This window comes from Vidua chalybeata, chromosome 20 (genome assembly GCF_026979565.1).
Source record: "Vidua chalybeata isolate OUT-0048 chromosome 20, bVidCha1 merged haplotype, whole genome shotgun sequence".
Lineage (NCBI taxonomy): Eukaryota > Metazoa > Chordata > Aves > Passeriformes > Viduidae > Vidua > Vidua chalybeata.
This window is the reverse complement of record NC_071549.1, coordinates 2,747,882-2,765,359: the sequence shown is the minus strand read 5'-3', so window position 1 is coordinate 2,765,359 and position 17,478 is coordinate 2,747,882.

The window sequence follows — 17,478 nt, the reverse complement described above, 5'->3', positions numbered from 1 at the left end:
ATACTAGCATGTCTGCTGCAGCACATGCATGACTATTTATTATTGGCATGACCCTAATAATGCAAGTCTTAGAAGAAATTGATATGTCATTGTGCTAGGAGCTGCTTTTCTGCAAAAAGATCTTGTGTTTCCTGGAGCTCTCCTGTGTAGTACAGTCTGTCCATGGGCACTTAACATTGCAGTCCTCATAAAACATTGGTGTATTGAGGCATAAATGATTCTTCTCCCCTCAGCCATCATGTTTTCCCTACACTGTGAGCTCCTTGCTGTGTGACCCATCTCCTGCAGGTGTGCTGTAAGCATGGGATCACAGAAGGGCACAACTGGTTTTGAACTCCTTGCCTGAGGGACAGAACATGAGATAAAATGAGTTGTCTGATTTTAGCACCACAAATTGAGCATTGAGTCAATCCAAGCAGTTAATTTCAGATCAGGACTTGAAATCACTTTAATACTTCTCTGCTCTTTCCAGTTGTCCTGAGCTTATTTTCAAAATTACATACTAGAACTGCTGTTTATCCACTGCAGATGAGCACATATTGGTTTGTACTGGAAGGCCCAATTTGTTCCACCCCAGTTAAAGATGTTGGCCTAAAACAAGGAAAGGGTCACATGGACTGCAGCAGCACGTTTGAGCTGTATTAGCTGTAGCTTTGGCTGTGGTTACTGAATTGCTTTCACTTACCAGTGGTAGACAGTCTTCCAGCAAGAAGGGAGGCTTTTCAAAATGCTAATAAAAGCTTTAGTGCTCCGTCATCATCATCTTGCAGAAAACAATGTCTAGATCAATCTATCTCCTTCTAAATCTTTAAAGAAACAAAATTTAAACTCATTTTGCCAAGGCCAAATGTCAATCATAAGAAAAAAATCTATATGAAATTTTAATTGCAAGATGTTCAGTGCAAATTTAATGAGTGAAATAAGAGATCTGAGAATTCAAGCATGCTCAGCTCATGCATAATGTTGACTTAAATTGGCTCTCTGGAGGTGCAGGGAATTGCGTTTTTAGAATTTACACACTGATAGAGCAAATGTACTGGGCCCTGTAGGTTAAGGTCATAAATCAGAATCATTTAACTGCCTTTGAGTGATTGCTACAGACTATAATGGTTGGGAGAACTGGCTTCATCTACAAGTGATCACTCTGCTTGGATTATTGAAATGCTATTCAATATTCATAAATCAGTGATCATTAATCCCCCAAATAGTTCCTGTCAGCTTTTAAAATAAATTTCCTACTGGCTAATTGAGATTGAAGGAGACTAGCTTGCACTGGTTCAGAATTAGGACAAATGAGTGCTTTGCCTACCTAGGATCAGGAAAACATCTATGGGGGAAATTGAACCATACTGGGTACATATGTGGCTGCTAAAATTGTCACATTTAAGCGGTTAACTGGAGAAGCCTTTCTTAGCAGGTTTTGCTCTCATGACTTACAATGACTATGAAAAGACTTCTTTATTTTTTATGATGAAGACATTTGTGTGCTAAACATCAGAAGCAGCTAAGATGCCAATGGGTGGCATTCCTCACAGCACAGAGGGGAGGTGCAGAGAGACAAGGACCTGCAGCCCCAGAACTGCATTGCTGCAAGATGCAGTTCTCTACTAAAGAGGGGCATTCTCCAGCTACACTTAACTAGTGACTGACAGGAACCCAGGTACTACAGAAATTCACCATAAAAAATCACCCCTCTGCCACAAATGCTTTATGAAAAACAAATGTCCCTTAAAAAGCAGATTTCAGATTCAGTTGAATCTGAAAAGAAAGAAAGAAGTTAAAGTTTATAGCTTTGGTGCTGGGATGTAATTGACATGTTTTAACTGTGTTGAAGTTTTTATTAACCACACATATTAGTGTAGTTTAATGTTGCTTACCACTGTAGCTGCTAATATTTGAATGGGAGGAATATTTCACAGATACTAATGGTCTCTGTTACCCTTCCTACAGTAGCTGTGAGATGGGATTCCCAGCTTTCAGCACTCAAGGTCCCTGAAAGCAGAGTTCTGAGCTGTAAGGTGTGGATATTCTCAGTTCAGTCAGGGAGAAAAGAGAGAGAATTCTTCCAGGCCCAGCCTGGGAAAGTTAGGAGAAGGAATGAAAACAATTATTATCTCTCTTTCTGTTCATGTTGTTTATAGATATGTTCTACCACAGTGTGCTATTCATGGTGCACCAATGGTGTGCGCTGTAGATGTCGGAGAACCCAGTGGGAAGAAATGCTGATGTCTGACTCCAGTTCAGAAGGCTGAATGAGTTCTTTATTATAACTATGCTATAATACATTAATATACTATATAAGAGGATACTAAAAACTACATGCTACTTTCTCTAACTATCCTATATCTAACTAACTCACAACTTGTGACCTTCTCGTGAGAGTCCAGACACAGGTGGATCTGATTTGCCATCAGGCCCAAACAATCCACCATGATCCAACCAAGCGCTCACTCTGGGTAAACAATTCTCCAAACACATTCCACAAGAGAAAAACAAGGAGCAGAAATAGAAATTGTTTTCTCTTTAATTTCTCTCTGTGCACCTTTATGAAAAATCCTGAGAGAGAGAGAAATGTGCTTGCCACAGGTGTGAAAGGTTTTCACTTTGAGACCAATCATATTTCACCTTTGCAATCCTGGTTATAAAAGAGGAATGCTACTTCCTAGTAAAGATTCTTCTTTTACCTTCTGAACATCTTAGAGTCTTTTCATTCTGTGCCTGCCTGAACAGCGACAGTAGGGGATCTGATTTTGGAGCCCCTGTGGTTGCTGGGGGTCCTGGACTCAGCACCATGAGTGTGCAACACCTGAGAGCTCAGTGATCCTTCTGTACAGGACCATGTGAATGGCCCATGTGTGTCTGAAAAATGCCATCCTGGGCTCCATTCCCTGAGCTGGGATTTTCTGTTGGGTCTCCTGAGGAGATGAGGGTGCTGTGCCAATCTTGGTGTATGACTGCAGGTGTCTGTCTGCTCTTCCTGCCCACTGCAAATTTTGGCCCACATGGGCCAACTTCCACTAAATCTAATAGGGCAGGAAGGGACTTAAAATTATCAGATTCCTGCAACCAGACAGGGGAGAAAAGACCTTCCTTCTAATGCACTGACAAAGGAAATTGGACCTTACTGCACAGGAAACCCTGTTTTTTCATAGCTTGGCTGTTCACTGAACTCCTTGTTTTTTCTGTTGTCCTGTTGAAATGTTGCTGTTGGCATGGGCTTAGAGAGCATGTATTGCTTAAAAAAACTATTATTGCTTAAATGCTGCTCTTTTAGTTTCCATCTTCTCTCCATTTGATTTATGTGTGTATTTACTTTTAGGGAAAAAATAGAGGAAGAAAACTGAGTATTTAGTGAAGAGCAATAGAAATATTGTAGAAATATGGCATTTATAGGTGCTAGCACTTGCAGGGATGCTACTCCATTGGCAAGATGATGTGCAATATCAAAAGAACAGAGGAAAGGAGGGATGATCACACCTTGTTGGAATTATCTCAGAATATCTTTTGTTAATAGGATTTACTGGAGATGAGCTTGAGAGAAGGATTTATTTTTTTATCTAGTTCTTAAATGCAGGACTTAAACCAGAACTGATGTGTATCTGCATTCCTTTCATATCAGGACTACGAGAGCTCTAGGTAAAAAGCTAATTGTTTCAAAAAGCCATACTTAGTTTGACAAAGAGCAATTATTTTTGAAACATGTATGAAAGGATTAAGCAATGTATTTAGGAATAAACATTTCTGCTAAAATATAAATGTCCATCCTGTTAGACAGTTACACCTTGGGCTGGAGCACTCCCCCACATTCACTGACATCAACTGATGTTCTATTAACTTGAAATAATAAATTCAGATGGTCAAGGTTGGAGTTTCTTCTGCTGTGAAAGTTTTTTCTTCCTATTACAGGTGCTTCTACATGGGACCTGTTTATAATGGAGAAATGTTTCTATTTTATGCTGTATCATTATTTAATTACTTTGCTTGGTGTTGCAGTTTTGTTAGTGATAAGCTGTAAATACCTTTGTAATCTCTTAGGCTTCTTGAGTCAGAGAATGACAAGGTAAAGAAGACAAAAATGACACAGTCATTGCAAAGTCTATCCAGCTGCAAAAATCAGCTGTTTATCTGCATTATTTTTTCCACATAGCTCCAGGTTTTTGGCAATTATTTATTTACCTTTTAGCCTTTTTGTATGCCTGAAACTACTAGAACCTGGCTGAAAGGATTTTAAAATTTTTATTTCCATTACTACGCCTCCAGTTCTTACTTCCTTTTGCTATTGCAGTGTTTTTTCTCAAAGAACAGACTGTGATTGTGGGGAGCTTGGCATCAGTAGGGAGCATACACTAAAACTGAAACAAGGATATTCTCATATCTGCATTTTTCATGCTAATTCGTCACTGCTTCTTCTACTGCAGAAATTGGTTGTGAAATGATAAATAGCCAAACCTTGTTATGTCTTGTAAACAGTCTAATCCCATTGTCATGTCAGATCCTCTAATCTTGATCCAAGTTATGTCTGTTGATCTAATTAGGTTTTTCATTGGTTCCTGGCAAATTTCTGGCTCTTGGAGTTACTGGGCTGGCTCTCGAGACTGCTGAGGTGGAATGATCCATACGGCTCCTTGTGGCTTTAAACAGAAACATCTGTCAGAAACGAGCAATTCCTTGGCAGAGTTAGCAGTGAGCAAACTTGCATGTCACAGCACTGCTGTTGCTCCAGAGTGGCTGAATTTGGTGAGATATTTCTGGGGACTGCAGAGCCCTCAGAGATCAGCTCCTCCTGCCAGGAGAAGCTGTAGGAAGCACTATCTTCTCTGGTGACCTTCACAGAAAAATGAAAATGAGTGGTACTGACCTTTTTTCATTCTTTGTTCATGTTTCCTTCCTTTCCTTTGTTGAAGAAGAGGTTTCAGCATTTTCTTCTTGCTGGCTAAAGATGAACTTTAAATTTGATTTTTTTTTTGGTTTTATTTTTAAAGTCATCAGGGACTTTTGCTGAAGTGTAGAGCAACGAGTTCAAATACTGTCCTGAACAGAGATGATCTCTGTAAATTAGATCTCTGTAAATTAGAGCCTAACTTAAACTAATCTGGAAGGAGGATACACATCTGTAGTGTGTACATGATAACTATATATGTATGCATACAATTATAAATAACCCCAAATTTCATGGTTTTTTTGTCTCTTTATGTTGCATTGTACCAGCTATCCTTAAACAGTGTGGTTTCAAAAGAGGAGTTACTTCCTCGGCACTGAGTCTGCCATCATTTAAGCCACCAGAAACACTTCACTGGTTTAAGAGAGTGGCACTGGGGCAGTGAGGGAGTGTCTTGGTTTGAAAAGACAGGAGTCTGCTAAGAAAGGCAGGAGCCTCCTTTGAAATGGACAATGCAACCCCCCTCCCTCTGAATTATTATAATTTTGAAATTAAGAGGCTCTCAGGCAAAGATATGGGAATAGGAATAAAGCTCCTTATTAGAGGAAAAAAAAATTAAATACAGTAATACAAAATAACCACTGCCAGAGTGAGAGCAGGCCCTGGCAGGCTGTGGGTCAGGCTGTGGCAGCAGTGCCATTCCATGGGGGCTCAGCCCTCCTGCAGTGCCAGCTGTGCTTCTGCTGGAGCAGGATCCTGGACAAGGCTGGAGTTTTCCTCTGAAGCTCCAGGGCTGCTGTGGATGGGCCTGGGCTCCCTCTGGGAATGCAGTGGAGCAGAAAGCTGCTCCTCTGGGAATGCAGTGGGCAAAGGCTGCTGTGCTGTTCCAAGGTCAGATTGGATCCAGGTAGGAATGCTTGGCTGCTCCCCCTGGGTGGAGCCTCTCCCCATGGGATGCTGGAATTTTCTCAGCCGTGCAGGGACACTCAGTGGCCATGAACAGAAGAGATCTCCTGGAGGGAGGATTGGCTGTGGGACAGATAAAGAAAACTGTCCCATGAGCAGAAGATGACTGCCCCAGCTCTGACATATGGCAATAGGATGCACATCCCCAGACACATCTTTCAACCTAAGATAGGGAGTTTGTCAGTGCCTTTCTTTCCTTAGGCCATTGCTCCTAAGAGAAGACGAGGAGTCACCAGGCAAAGGGCATTAGTTTGTGGGTGTTTTAAGTTACATTGTGGTCACAGACCTGCTCATGAACCTTGAAGGCAAAGCAAACACAATTTCATTGCAGTCTTTTTTCTGCAGGCACATAACAGAGTGCTGCATTCATGTGGGGCAGCAGCTCTGCTGTGCTGCAGTGGCTCATGTGGATGTGATGGGGAGCATCTGCTGTGTGCCCACAGTGCCAGGGCTGCAGGGGACACAAAATGCTGCTCTGCCTGGGCTGAGCCATGATACAGAGTCTGTGGAGACCAGAGACAGGAGCTGCCAGCACATGTGTGGCACCACAGGAGTTCCTGCAGGAGGGCATTTGGCAGAGTGCTGACAGGAGATTGACAAGATTGCTGCCAAAATCTGTTCCAGTACTTATGTAGCAGAGTAGTCTGCTATGCGTTGGAGTAGTTGTGTTGCATCTTCTACTAAACACAAGCAGTGTAAATTTAAGTTGGATGGAACCTGTGACATGTAAAGTGTATGAGCTGCCAGTACTGCCTTCATCCTGGTGGCACAGGGCAGGTCAGGGCTCCACGTTGCACCTGCTGTGAGTCAGGAACTGCTGCAGTTTGTGTCTCCAGCATGGACAGAACTGTGCAGAGTAAGGTGATTGTGGGGCTTTTCCTTTGAACCAGGGCTGGAGCCCACTCTGGGTTGGTGACCCAGTGCAGTCCTGGACATTCCTGGTTTCCTGGGGCAGCCTGGTGCTGAGATAGAGCAATGCTTGTAGGACCACTAACAAGTGTTTTATCCACTTTCTGTGTTTCAGCTGGCAGCTGGTTATCAGTTGATTAATACTCTTTGATCTGCCTTAACGTCAAGTTTTCAAAATCTTGCTGAGCTTGTATTAAAAAAAAAAACAAAACAAAACAAAGAAACAAAACAAAACAAAACCACAAACAAACAAAACAAAACAAAATACCCCCAAAAAAACCCCCCAAAAACCCCAAAAGAATCAAAAACCCCAAACCAAAACAAAACCAAATCATCCCAACAGAAAACTCAAACCAAATCCTGGATGAATGGAATTGTTTTCTGATCAAGTCATGGATATAGCACATAGAGGTGATTCTAGTCCTCTTTACCCCAGATTCATAGGTAATAGGATGATGTACTTAGTAAATACTTCCTGCAGAAGATGTGAATTTTGGAGATAACAGCAATGTGTGAAGCAGAACTATGCAACTTTGGTCTGCAGGGAAACTTAGATATAGCTTAAGTCTGATTCTTAAACATTTTTGCTTTGACTCACAAAGTTGGAAAGTTAGCCTTGGGAAAGGGAAACCATATTTTGTTTCTGTTCTGACTCATGCAATACTTGGATCAGTTTCTGCTGAGATAAGATTGTTTTGAGCTGAGATGGCTTGAATTACCAGGACATGAATTTTGAGTGAAAAAATGTTTTAATGGAAGCAGTAGAATTAGTCCCCTTGTCTTTAGCAAGATGAAGATTTTTATTAAGATGAAGATTTACATGTCCCAGAAACCATACAGGTGCTCACTTTCCAGCTCTGTATCCAGGCATACCCAGGTTGCAGACTGAACTTAAATGATCTGTAGTTAACAAGGAGCTCAGTTATTGTTTGCAAGACATATTTCAGTCCAGGAAGTTATTTTTACCTCATTGTACACTAATTAAGCATGTTATCTCTAATTTTTGTGGCTGTCAAAAAAAAAGGGGGAAGGAGAACTGATGGATAATACTTATAGGTTCAATATTAGATTATCTTTAGAAGTTCAGTTTTCACTTAAGGGAGACTGCACATGCAAAAAAAAGCATATGTTATTTTAATGTGTAAATCAATAAAGCTGCCTTGTTTTTTTTCTGGTTTTAGTCCAGTATTGATGGGATTTGTAAAAGTCATTTTGAAAACAGCATCCTGTCTGTATTGGGTTTTCAGTAGGAAGGATTGATCAATTTCTTTGGGAAGGTTTTGAAAGACTGTAAACCAAACAGATATGATCAGTAATTCTGAAAAACAAGATTAACCTAGGTACTGATGTTTTCCAGCCAGGCCCTTGTATGCTTCTGGAATATGTGCTGAGCCAGCTGGGAGCTGTGCTCTGGTTAAACTCATCAGCCCCTCCTGAAACCAAAGGCCTGGGAAATGCAGAGTTTGGGATGGTCAACCCAATCATGCCTTCTGACTTGAAACCTTTCCTGCCTTTGACTTTTTATTTAGGGAAGACAGAAGGAAATAACAGTAATATTAAAAAAAAAAAAAAAAAGGGTAATAGGGAATAGGAAAAACCCCCAGTCTTTTTTAAATTACTTTTTATCCTGATACTGCATAATGGCTGATTTTGCTGTGCAACAACATGGCACCCTCAGAAATAAAAGGAAAAAGAACATCTGTACAGAGGAGCCCCTGGGATGAGTGTGTGTGGGGAGCTGTTCTCAGTAAAAGGGACTATAATGATTATATTTCTGAAATGATTGAGACTAATAAATGTTGATATGTAAAAAGAAATGATCCTTTTTTATTAGTCCATTGATATATGGGCTATAATTTTTTTATGTTCAAGCTCTGATCAGAAATTGAAGTGACATATGGAATCAGAATTGAAATACAGCTCCATGGAATACTTTGTCAGTAGGAAAAAATGCATATGATAAAGCTGCTGAATTTTTGGCATCAATTACAACACCAGCTTGTGAGCACTGGTGAGAGACATTTAGGCCCAGGTTCCAGCAGCATTGTGCTCTGAATGAATGGAGAATTTCAGATAACTACATTTCCCTTTTCTGTTCCAAGTATGTGTGGGTATTCTGCAGGGTTTTTATTAGATTGAATTGTAATCAGGAGCAGTCATTACTTTGCTGCTTGGAAGGATAATTCCCAAGAATCAGAAATTAGAGTGAAATTCATGCTTTTACAAACTTAGAGCTTTGAAGCCTACCAGCTTTTTCAGGATGTTTCACAGCTTGGTTCCAGTGCACATTTGAGAAGTGTAAATACTCTCCAGCTGAAACAGAAGTGCCAAGGGCTAGGGCCCAGGGGACTCTGAGTCCTGTTCTCTCTTGGAGCTGGTGTTAATGGTGAATTATTCTTTTTTTGGAGGGCACAAAGCTGAAGCCCAAAGATCTCACAACTTGCCTAGGGTTGTCAATAGGATGACTGAAAATAAAAACCTTGATGATGCGTAACTCCACTTTAGATGACATTTTTGAATTAAATTATCCAGTGATACTCACCGAGCCTGGCATGTTCCACAGGGAGGATCACAGGGTACAATGCCAGTGTGGACACCTCCACCCAGGATGGCCTCTCAGGAGCTGAAAAACCTGCCCAGACCAAAACTTCCATGGGAAGTGACAGTCCCTCTGGGGTCTGAAGGTACAGTGAGTGTCATGGATGCTCAGCTGGATGGACTCTTCAAGCCAGTAGCCATGTGGTAAGAGAGCAAAACCAGCAGCAGGATCTGGGGATCTGTGAGGGAAGGACACAAGAGTGTTGTGTGCTGCTGTCACAAGCTGAGCTCGAGTCTTGCCTTAAGTTTTTTCAAGGAGAAAGTAAGTTTGCTTCCAGCCCTGGACTGACTGACTCAACTAACTCACAAGACAAAGGAGATTGGAGTCTCACATCTGCTTGGGGAAGGAGGAGGAACCTTCTTCCCCCTGAATGTCCTTATGTGACAGATGCAATGTCCTGGGGCTGGAGAATGAGGAGGGAGAGAGTAAATAGGCAAGTCCCAGGAAAGGCCAACAATGCAAAATCAATCTGATCATCTGCCCCCACTAAACTGGTGCTCCCAGAACGGGGGTGAGGCATTGGAGTCTTCCTACTGAGAGGCCCCATTTGTCATCCAGACAGACTCTGGAGAAGTCTGCCTGCTGGGAGCTTGCCTCCAGGCTGTCATGAGAGGCTGCTGAGGCTGGTCAAGCCTGTGCACTCCCATCTCTTCCTACTCTTTCAGGTAGGGGTGAATGACACTGCAGAGAGGTGATGCTAGAAATATCAAGAGGGACCTTATATCCCTTGGGACAATATTCAGAGGGTCAGGAGATGAGGGTCTGCTCCATCTTCCTAGTTAGAGAAGAAGATTTGAGAAAAATCAGGTGAACCAGTTGAATGACTGGCTGCAGAGCTGGTGCCATGTTCAAGGTCTTGGGGTCTATGATTTTGGGCATATCTTCAAGAACTGGGTCTGCAGGCAATTTAGGCTCTCAGCTGGCCAAGTGGGGCAAGAGTGTCCTGGGCAGAAAATTGGCTAGACTTATCAACAGAGCCTTAATCTGCATTTTAAAGAGATTCAAACTTTCAACCCTTTTCCTGTTGTAACATCTGCTGTAATTTCCTTTCCATTCTGTCTTAAAAAGACTTTGAATTTTGAGATCATTATAGTGCCTCTGTTATTGCAGCAATCATATTGCACAGCTCTTGCCCCTTCTATCCCATTTCTTGATGTTAAGAGTCCTTTCTCTTCCAGGGTGACTCTGGTGCAGGGACTGGTGGTGGTTTATGAGGAGCTGTCTTTCAAAGGCACAGATACTTTACAGTACTTATATTTATTTTTCCTTCCTACTCTGTAAAGCTCTTTCCAGGCTCTCTCCTCCAAGTTTAAAGTGCCATGTGTTCTGTGCTATTCCAAGCTTTTCTTTTGGCAGGGAGAGAAAGACAGGCCTGTTGTGCTGTAATAATAGTCACCCTCATTCTCTGAGGGTGCCATGTGTTGTGTTTTTGAGCCAAACATATTTCTGATTGTGTGATACCTAAGTCTACTACCCAATATTTGCCATGCTTAAGGTTCAATAAAAGCCATTCCAAGTTGCCTGTATTCCAAACGGAGTGTGTAATCTCTTTATTATGCCTGGCCTGGCTTGCTGGGCACATGAATAAACCTGGCTGTGTGTCATGATGACTGTTTGTATTGCCTGACAATAATTGGAACAGAGGTAAATAAAATCAGTGTTTTTTCTTCCCTTAGATTGGACTCATCAGCAGGTGGGGAATGCTGCCATCCTTTCTTTATTTTTGGCAAGGACCTGCATAGCTGACAGACCCCTGCTACAATGGAAAGAGATGGTTCAATAACGTTTAGGGAAGAACTAATAATATGTCAGTTATTTCTGCAATGCTTGGAATATGGTTTAATTTGATAATTTAAATGTATTTTTTTTTAATCTTAAAGAAACCTGCTTTATTACCTGCCTCCTGGTTTGACATCTGTGTAGCAAAATGTGAGCATTTGGAATATGCAAACTGAAATCAAAGTGTAAAATTCCCTTTGAAGCTTAGTTTCTCACTCTTTTCCTTCCCCACCTTTTAATATTTGGCCTGCTGTAATTTTATTTCTCTGCAATTTTTTGTGTAATTGAAAGAGTGCTAAAGGAACAAAGCAAATATTTACATTGCACAAATGCCACTTGATGTGATTAGTTAAAAGTGATCTATTTAAAATTTAATATGTGTATTAAACATATGCACGTACATGCGTGCACACACAGGGAAGCCAGTGGAATAAATTCTGAGTTTAGATAACCTAGGCTGTGAAGAACACAGAACCTGTGCTCCTGAGCTCTGGAATAGTGTCTGGATAGGGATTTTTGACAGTCTGACCTTTAGTTTAAGGAGCAAACCCAGCCCTAATTCACTTCAAATGTAAAAGGCATTTACAGCCTTGTGGTGCTGCCTGTGCCTTGGTGTGCGTGGCCCTGGCAGGATCCTCCTCTGGAACCCTGGGCTGCTTTATCCTGGCTTAGGGGCCAGATGTTCACTGGCTCCAAGACCTGTGGAATTTATTCAGATGAGCAAGAAACTGGCCTGGACCATGTGCTGCCTGTCCCTGCCTGGTGCAGGGGGTCCTGGGACAACTGCTTGTCTCAGAACAGGGGGAGAGCAGGGATGGGGCTCTGGCTGGGTCGTGCCCAGTGTGGGATCCCTTGATGCACCTCGATGCAGTGCAAATGAGGCCAATATTCCTCTCTCAGGGCTATGTCTGGAGCTCCTGAGCTGCTCAAGGATCAAATTTTTCTATCTGTAGGTCTTACAAGTTCATGAACTTGTCCAGGCGCTGAAGCTGCTGCATGACTTGAGCAAATGGGCAGTCACAAATTCCCTTTCCTGCTTTGCCTGAAGCTTGAGGAAATGTTGCTTTTTTTTGTCTGTTCTCTTTTATGTCTGAAACAGAGATGGATGAGTAGGAGGGATGTGAGGAAACATACAAGCTAACCCAGCCAAGCGATCTAAAAAATACATCTTGGACATGGAAAAGACATTCTTTTCTGGAGATCAGCTGATGCTGACTGAATGTTTGAAGAAAGGGATAATGGTTTCCAAGAAAGTTGAATGATCCTCTTTTATTTATAATTTTAAAATGACTTTGTAAAGTGTTACATGGCAAATTTAGGTAGGATAAGCAAGATATTTGATTTTTCATTTTTTTTTAAATTTCCTTGATGATTTTTACCAAAGATACTAGGGTATGGAAAACAGTATTTAATTTTTCCCAGAGGAGATGAAATCAAAGGAATTAAAGTAAATGGAAGAAAACCTTTCCAGATCTGCTAAAGCTCATGGTTTGTGCAAGGCTCTTTCTCAGCCCTTTGATGGATAAGTCTACAGCTCCTCCACTTCTGGGCTTCAGACCACTTTTCCCGGTCTCTGTGGTCCAAGAGGTGGTGGTGACTTCAGCACTGAAGAGCACTTTGGGGGTCAGTTCTGACTGTGCCTCACCCCTGTGCTCAGGGAAGGTTGGAAACACACCAGTAATTTCACCTTGCCAGGCTCTTATGTCACCCATAAAAGACCTTGACCCAAAAGGAAGGGAGAGCAGGACAGATGGTGTCTGACAAGCTTCAAGAGGCAATCAGCTGCTGAGATTGATGCTTTTCTGCAAAATCTCCTCATTTCATTATTTCAGAGTCCTTGCAGCAGGGGTGTCCAGAGATTTGGTTTGTGCCAGCTGTGGTGGTTTGGGGAAAGACTGTGCTTGAGCACATCTTCAGAGGTGACACTGAAATGTCAGAGAGAATCTTCCTGTGGTTGAGGTCCCTCATGACAATCACATTGTGCAGAAATCTCTTGAACCATCCACCATGCAAAAAAGAACTTATCCATCAGGGAAATAGTAATTTTTGTTATGGTTTTCACAATATTCTTAACACTTTTGTAACAGTTTAATATGGCTTCTAGGGAACTGAAGGGTCAAGATTCACCAAACCTGATCTGTCAGTTAGAGGAGGCAATAATATTTAATATATGTTATAAAGCCTGTTGCAGTAAATGGCTGGATTAAAAGAATATCTTAACAAAATCGTGGAGCACAGAGAAGGAGCCATGTAGTGTTTTTGTACTGGATGCCTCTTTTTCTTATAATCCTGTTTTAATGTGGCTTTGAAAATTGCCCAGCAGTACAGCATTATTTGGCTTTGCTTCAAATGTTAAGACACACTTTCTTTTTTTTAACCTAAAGGAGACCTTTATATGGAGTATAAAAATCACAGTATCACAAGTCAAGGGCCATTAACTAAGTGTAATGCTGGGGGGATGTATGCTTTGAACATTGTTTCCATTATTCAGAATAGATCAAGTTTCAGCCCAAATAGAAATGAAAGGCTATTGAGGAAACATTGCAAATACCTGAAATTCTAACTTTTACTTTGCTCTTGTTAACTATGTGTGATTAAGGAAGAAAGGAAAATTGTTAAGAAGCTGTGCCATTGCAAGTGATACAACCACGACCCTGTCTTAACTATCAGCATGTGTGAAAGTTCATCAGTAGTCACAAAATTCCCTGAACTTTTAAAATGCTTCTCTTTGATACATCAAGCTAAAAAGAATAACATATTCTTGAAAGCACAAGAAAACTTCATGTATTTGCCCAATATTATTCACATATGGGGTTGTATTTCTGCCTGATAATAAAATGATGCAATTGTGTCTCATGGGAAATGGTTTCTTAGCACAGTGGGATTGTCAGATTTTACAAATTCCATGCTGCTTTTGATTGGTTTGGAAGGTAAAGGAATTATAGAGGTGTAAAAGTGTAGCCTTAGGCTTCATGGTGCTGACATTTCAATAACTGTTTCCTAGGGGCTTTATTTATCAATTTTTAGATAGTATACTGGCAAAATTTGAACATTTTCCTTCTTTGGTGGTGTTGCCAGGCTTGTCTGCCCTTTGCTCTTACCCAGTCTCACCCAGAGCACTAGGCAAAAGCTCCCTTCATCAAATTTTCTGGAGATAATAATGTTTTACTTTATTTTTGGGACTGTTCAGTGCTCAACCATCAGATAATGGCCATTAGAAGATGTTTTTGGAATGCTAGACACTTGTTCTTATTCATGAATGTGTATGTGTGGGCCTGATTTAATGAAAATTTGACCTAATTTGTGGTTTGCCAATTGGCTGTCCACAAACTACAGCAAACCAGCTTTCCTTTGGGTACAGCACTCCAGCACATTCTGCTACCAGTTTTGTAGAGAGGGAATGCTAATATTTGTTCTTTCCTCACCCTTTCTAGAGAGCAGATGTTTGTGCTTTCTCACAAGAGCATTGTTTTTTAGTAACTATCTATTTTTTTCTACTGTGACAGTTTAAAAAAAAAGAAAAAGTGGGGAGGGGAATTATTATTGATTTCAATTCTTGCCACAGTTTTGTATTGACAGAGAAGAGAATACAATAAAAGGGGTGGAGGTGGAAAATCAGAGATGGCTTCTGTAATTGCCTACCCACATCATAAGGATTCTTACTCTGACCTAATGTTTTCTTAATCTTTCATTTCAATTTATGGATGTTGCTCACTTAAATGGATTTCAACTAAAGCAGAATTCTCTAGTTAGACAAGAAGAGTGGAGGAATTGACCATTATCTCCAGTTTTGAATTTTCAGGCAGCCTGTATTAGCAGTCATACTTCTGCCAGCTGATCTTTAAACATGGAAATACTGTTTCGAGAGATTACTGCTCAAAATTATTTTCACTAGTCTAATAGCTTTTTAATTTTTAAAATAGCTTACATTCATCAGCAAGGGGCAAAGGTAATCAAATTTAGTCAATCAACTAAGTTATTTTGACCCTCTTAGCTAATGACAGGTTATATTGTGACATTAAACTAGCAGGGAAGCTGGGATTTTATAATTTTTTTTTACAATCTTGTAATCAGTAGCCCATGCAGTCAGTGAGTTGAGGTTGTGGGATTTTCTAGCAAGTAATAGAAGGGCATTATAGGACTGAAGTAAATGTGCAGAGAGTTGGTTTGGTAGCTTGTCAGCGTTTTGAGTAATTTTTGGTAATTTTTCTTTATTGTACTCTTGAAGGTTCATCTGTGTATGGGAGTGTCCTAGGGTGACTTTATGATGCTGAATTGTATCCCCATTCATCTGTTTAGCCCAGAAATAAGTTTTACACCTTTAAAACTAGATCTGAGAGTGAAGAGGGGACAAGAAGGAGAAGCAGTGGAATGTCTGAGGGGCTGTATTCAAAAACAGAGAGAGGAGAGCTCCAGCTTTCCTTCTTCTGGACTGAGTTGTCTGCAGATGGACAGACAGCGGGACAGAGCACTCCTTTGCTTTTTAGGTTTTTAAAAGTTTTTTTTGCTCTTAGTTTTTTTTTTAGCTAGCTGAGGTAGTAAAGTTCCCTGGGCTGTGGCTTTTCTTTTTCTTGGAACTGTTCAAACATGCTCTGGACTGAACACCCAGAAGAGCACAGGGAGCTCACACCAGGGCCAGGACATGCCATTTCCAGCACAGGAGGGACTGATAAGAGACAGAGAGAGCCAAGGCAGTGGTCAATAAATATTGATTTTTTGCAAGCCCTAACGTATGAAATTCAAAGAGTTAACACAAAGGAAGATGACTGTGCTGAAGGACAGTCAACGTGCATATTACGATTTGAACTCAGATGCCCTTTGCTCTATTACTAGGCCTGGGATAAATCCTTATCCTGTGATACTCCATGGTTAAATAGCATGCAGTCAGTTCTGGAGTTAAAAAATTAACTTTTTTCTGCCATGTTTGGCTTTGTGTCATCCTGTCTGGCTCAGTAAAACACAGCAGAAACACCAGTAGACTGTGAGTAAAATGCTTTGTCTCCCCTTGGGTGTTTGGAGCCAGCCCAGGGTTGCCTGTGTGTTGCAGGGTATTATGGAAAGGCCAGTTTGGATCCCTGGAGTTAGTGCAATGGTGCTGCAAGTCAGCCAGGTGAGAGCCAGCACTGGCTCTCTCCTACCACTCCTCTGGCTCTGCAGCCAACGTGTTTTGTGCTGGCTCTGGGATTGCTCCAGAGCTCTGGGATGTGCAGTGATAGGTGTGTTCCAGGCCTGCACTCCTGTATGGCTGGGCTGGTGTGAAATTCTGGGTGGAAACTTCAGGGTATTGAGGTGCTAGGAGACACATATATTCCAATTAGTTAAATTTGTCATGAAATTGAGTTTCCGTTGAAAAATACTCCATTTCACTGAAGTGCAGTGGATAAAGGTTAATAACTTAAGTGCATCTTTTTATTTTATGAAAGAAAAGTGATTGACTAGGTACCCTTTGTTTTTCTTCCAGAAATCCCAGTTGTCTGAAATGAGTTTGCATGTGAGTGAAGGTTGCTTCAGTCCACCTTCAGTGTCTGGTTATGATTTGCTCATAGAGATTCCATAATCACTTTCTGGGAATGTTTTATCCATGGGAATACACACTACAGTCTGTGCCAGTTCAAGCTTATGTACTGTAAAGGTTTGGGGAAGACAAGCATGAAATAAAAGAAAAATGAAGAATCTCTCTTATTCCAGTTTCAAAATAAAGATGATAAAGCTCTTGCCCTTTTTGATGTTAATTATATTTGAACAGAAGAAACTTGAAGCTGTCATGTAACACGTTTGTTCTGGCTGTGGGCTGTAAGTTGCTGCTGATGGCTGTGCTGTTTGCACACCTGTTTCACAGCCCAGAGAAACCTGTACGTGCCTGGGGCTGGGATGTGCAGGGACCAGGAGAGTCCCTGTGACACAGGTCATTCCTGATCCACTGAGTGTTCAGCCTTGTCAGAATGAGCAAGCAGCAACTGGAGCTGTGGCTTTCCATCTGCACGTGTTTGTTGCTTTCTGAATAAAGAACTAGAGCAACGTGACCTCTTGTCTTTTATTCTGGACAGCAGGTAACTCCCTGGAAAGCATAAGTCTGATTTTTTAGATCTTTTAATTGGAAGTTTCCTATTCCGAATGTCACAGAAACAAGAAGCATTGAAATTTTCTGCAGAGTGGGAATGCTGAAGATTACTTTTTCAAATACATAGATCCTTTTAATAAATGCATAGAGACTTTCACCAGATTTCTGGAGTGCTTAAAACCCTGAAGACTGAGAGTCCTGAAGTCAGGCTTGCCTATTGCTACAAAGCTTCTGAGGATCTGAAGGCTTTAGAAAAGGTGAAGTTTCTGTAAATTCAAGGCAGTT